General features: G+C 36.2%; 1 non-coding gene across 1 annotated transcript; it reads right to left on the bottom strand.

Annotated features, from left to right (window-relative positions):
- Nucleotides 1-4,070: 4,070 nt before the first annotated feature.
- LOC112773735 (small nucleolar RNA R71) lies at nt 4,071-4,178 on the bottom strand. The gene has a single exon (XR_003188270.1). It is a non-coding gene; the product is annotated as a small nucleolar RNA R71 (small nucleolar RNA).
- Between the last annotated feature and the right edge of the window lie 574 nt (nt 4,179-4,752).

Here is a 4,752-nt window from a genome sequence, read left to right as displayed (position 1 = left end):
CCTGTCTTATTACCAAACTCGGTACAAAGAAAGGGAACCCATGAAAAAAGAGGAGCAAAGTGCAGAGAAGCCCCAAAAGTACCATAACTACACCCCTCTAAGGGTTTCCCTGGTGGTTGTTTACTGCGAAATACGCCACACGGAGAAACTCCCACCTCCTTGTCCGATTAAGCATAAGAAAGCTGGAAGTCGGACTAAATATTCCGAGTAGCATGAGTTGTATGGACATTCTACCAATGAATGTTACGACTTAAAAAATATCATCGAAAAGTTGGCCAGAGAAGGCCAACTTGATAGATATCTGGCCGACAGGTCGGACGTACCAAGAAAGAGAAGACGGGATGAAGAAGGAGGATGACCTGAACGCCCTCCTAACACCCCAAAGCAACACACACACATCAACAATGATAGGTTTCCTGGAGGAGGAATATCAAAATTCTCGCGAAAAAGACACCTCAAGGAGGTATATCAAGTCGGGAAAGACAGCCAACTGACTGACCTCCCAACCATCTCTTTCACCAAAGAAGATGCTCAGGGCGTATTTCCTGGGCATGATGATCCAGTGGTAATAAACATGATCCTAGCAAATGCTAACCTTCACAGAACCTTGATACGGGAAAAATAGAAGAAGTGTGCAAATCAAAAATCATCCCGACAAGACAACAAGCATATGGGCAAACTTAGAAGAAAGCCTGAAGATACAACTCGTACATCTGTTACGGGAAAACTCCAAACTCTTCGCTTGGAAAGCTTTCGACATGCCTGGCATAAATCCTGACTTGATGTCCCATAAGCTTGCAGTATATCCGGGGTCTCGACCTGTCAGCAGAAACGCAGAAAGCTCGGACCAAAATGGGCATAGATCATAGAAGAAAAAGTAAAAGCCTTGTTGGAGGCAGGGTTTATAAGGGAGGTAAAATATCCACTATGGTTAGCTAATGTGGTGTTGGTGGAGAATGTGTGTTGATTATACCGAGCTCAATAAAGCCTGCCCTAAGGACCCTTATCCACTCTGCAGTATAGACATTCTGGTCGACTCAGCATCAGGCTACAGATACTTGTCCTTTATGGATGGATACTCGGGGTATAATTAAATCCCTATTGATGAGCGGATAATTTATACGCTTTTTGGCATTGTTTCTACATAGTTTTCAGTATGATTTAGTTAGTTTTTAATATATTTTTATTAGTTTTTAATTAAAAATCACATTTATGGACTTTTACTACCTTAGATTGAATGGATATCTCTTGGATATCTAATACAGGGGACCGAGTATGAGTTATTAGTGTCTTCGTGGTATAAGTTAGAACCCATGGATGGCCATTCCTGAGATCCAGAAAGTCTAAACCTTGTCTGTGGTATTCCGAGTAGGATCTGGGAAGGGATGGCTGTGACGAGCTTCAAACTCGCGAGTGCTGGGCGTAGTGACAGACGCAAAAGGATAGTAAATCCTATTCCAGTATGATCGAGAACCGACAGATGATTAGCCATGCAGTGACAGCGCATTGGACCATTTTCACAGGAGGATGGGATGTAGCCATTGACAACGGTGATGCCCTACATAAAGCTTGCCATGGAAAGGAGTAGGATTGATTGGATGAAGACAGCAGGAAAGCAGAGATCAGAGGAACGAAAGCATCTCTATACGCTTATTTGAAATTCTCACCAATGAATTACATAAGTACCACTATCCTATTTTATATTTTATTTATTTTCATCCACTATAATTTCTTAATACAATTTAATCCGCCTGACTGAGATTTACAAGGTGACCATAGCTTGCTTCAAGCTGACAATCTCCGTGGGATCGACCCTTACTCACGTAAGTTTTATTACTTGGACGACCCAGTGCACTTGCTGGTTAGTTGTACGAAGTTGTGAAACAGATTTAAGATCATGAACGTGCGTATTGAGTTTCTAGCGCCGTTACCAAGGAATGGAATGATCACGATTTCGCACATCAAGTTTTTGGCGCCGTTGCCGGGGATTGTTCGAGTTTAGACAACTGACGGTTCATCTTGTTGCTCAGATCAGGTAACTTTATTTTAATTTTAACCTTTTTGTTTTTATTATTCTTACTTTCGAAAAAATCAAAAAAATTTCTCTTTTTTCGTTTTTCCTAATTAAATTTCGAAAATCCAAAAAAAAAATTTATAAAATCACAAAACCAAAAATAATTTTTGTGTTTCTTGTTTGAGTCTAGAGTCAAGATTTAAGTTTGGTGTCAATTGCATTTTTTTAATTTTCTAAAAAATTATTTTCAAAAATTTCATGCATTGCATTCTTCATGATCTTCAAGTTGTTCTTGGCCAGTCTTCTTGTTTGATCTTCATATTTACTTGTTTTGTGTCTTTCCTTGTTTTTCATATGCATTCTTGAATTATTAATGTCTAAAGAATAAAAATTTTTAAGTTTGGTGTCTGGCATGTTTTCTTGTCTTGAAAATTTTTCAAAAATAAGTTCTTGGTGTTCATCTTGACATTCAAAGTGTTCTTGGTGTTCATCTTGACATTCATAGTGTTCTTGCATGCATCACATGTTTTGATCCAAAATTTTCATGCATTGAGTCAATTTTGTGTTTTTCTCTTTCATCATTAAAAATTCAAAAATAAAAAAAAATATCTTTCCCTTTTTCACTCATAAATTTTCGAAAATTTGAGTTGACTTTTTCAAAACTTTTTAAAATTTAGTTGTTTTTTATGAGTCAAATCAAATTTTCAATTTAAAAATCCTATCTTTTTCAAAATATTTTTCAAAAATCAAATCTTTTTCATTTTTTCTTATTTATTTTCGAAAATATTACTAGCATTTAATGTGATTGATTAAAAAATTTCAAGTTGTTACTTGCCTATTAAGAAAGGTTCAATCTTTTAATTTTAAAATCTTATCTTTTAGTTTCTTGTTAGTCAAGTAATCAACTTTAATTTTCAAAATCAAATCTTTTTAAATTTCTTTTTCAAATCTTTTTCAAAATAAGTTTCAATCAATCATATCTTTTTGTTTCAATCATATCCCTTTTCTTATTTCAATCATATCTTTTTCAAATTCAATTTCAAAACCTTTTCTAACTTCTTTTCTAACCTTTTATCTTTTTTAAAATTGATTTTCAAATCTTTTTCAATCAATCTTATCTTTTTGTTTCAATCATATCTTTTTCAAAACCACCTAACTAATCCTCTCTCTCTTATTTTCGAAAATTCCCTCTCTCCTTTTTCAAAATTCCTTTTTAATTAACTAATTGTTTTAATTTTAATTTAATTTCAACTTTAATTTTTGAAATCTAACTTTAAATTTTAATTTTTATTTTAATTAAATTTCGAAATTCTCTCTCTCATCTCTTTCTATTTATTTATTCATCTACTAACACTTCTCTCCCATCCAAAAATTCGAACACCACCTCCCTCTCTGTGTTCGAGTTTTTCCTCTTCTCTTCTTTACATTACATTCTTTTCTTCTTCTACTCACACAAAGGAATCTCTATACTGTGACATAGAGGATTTTATATTTTCTTTGTTATTCCCTTCTTTTTCATATGAGCAGGAGCAAGGACAAGAACATTCTTGTTGAAGCAGATCCTGAACCTGAAAGGACTCTAAAAAGGAAACTAAGAGAAGCTAAAATACAACAATCCAGAGACAACCTTACAGGAATTTTCGAACAGGAAGAGGAAATGGCAGCCAAAAAAAATAATAATAATGCAAGGAGGATACTTGGTGACTTCACTGCACCTAATTCCAATTTACATGGAAGAAGCATCTCAATTCCTGCCATTGGAGCAAACAACTTTGAGCTGAAACCTCAATTAATTTCTCTGATGCAGCAGAACTGCAAGTTTCATGGACTTCCATCTGAAGATCCTTTTCAGTTCTTAACTGAATTCTTGCAGATCTGTGATACTGTTAAGACCAATGGGGTTGATCCCGAGGTCTACAGGCTTATGCTTTTCCCGTTTGCTGTAAGAGACAGAGCTAGAGTATGGTTGGACTCTCAACCTAAAGATAGCCTGAACTCTTGGGATAAGCTGGTCACGGTTTTCTTAGCCAAGTTCTTTCCTCCTCAAAAGCTGAGTAAGCTTAGAGTGGATGTTCAAACCTTCAGACAGAAAGAAGGTGAATCCCTCTATGAAGCTTGGGAGAGATATAAGCAACTGACCAAAAAGTGTCCTTCTAACATGCTTTCAGAATGGACCATCCTGGATATATTCTATGATGGTCTGTCTGAATTAGCTAAGATGTCATTGGATACTTCTGCAGGTGGATCCATTCACCTAAAGAAAATGCCTGCAGAAGCTCAAGAACTCATTGACATGGTTGCTAATAACCAGTTCATGTACACTTCTGAGAGGAATCCTGTGAGTAATGGGACGCCTCAGAAGAAAGGAGTTCTTGAAATTGATACTCTGAATGCCATATTGGTTCAGAATAAAATATTGACTCAGCAAGTCAATATGATTTCTCAGTCTGAATGGAATGCAAGCTGCATCCAACAGTACTCAAGAGGCATCTTCTGAGGAAGAAGCTTATGATCTTGAGAACCCTGCAATAGCAGAGGTAAATTACATGGGTGAACCCTATGGAAACACCTATAATCCCTCATGGAGAAATCACCCAAATCTCTCATGGAAGGATCAACAAAAGCCTCAACAAGGCTTTAATAATGGTGGAAGAAACATGTTTAGCAATAGCAAGCCTTTTCCATCACCCACTCAGTAAAAGACAAAGAGTTCTGAGCAGAATCCATCTAGCTTGGCA

The sequence above is a fragment of the Arachis hypogaea genome, chromosome 18 (assembly GCF_003086295.3).
Source record: "Arachis hypogaea cultivar Tifrunner chromosome 18, arahy.Tifrunner.gnm2.J5K5, whole genome shotgun sequence".
Taxonomy (NCBI): Eukaryota; Viridiplantae; Streptophyta; class Magnoliopsida; order Fabales; family Fabaceae; genus Arachis; species Arachis hypogaea.
The sequence above is the reverse complement of the archived record's forward strand: the minus strand, read 5'-3'. Positions and strand labels throughout refer to the sequence as shown.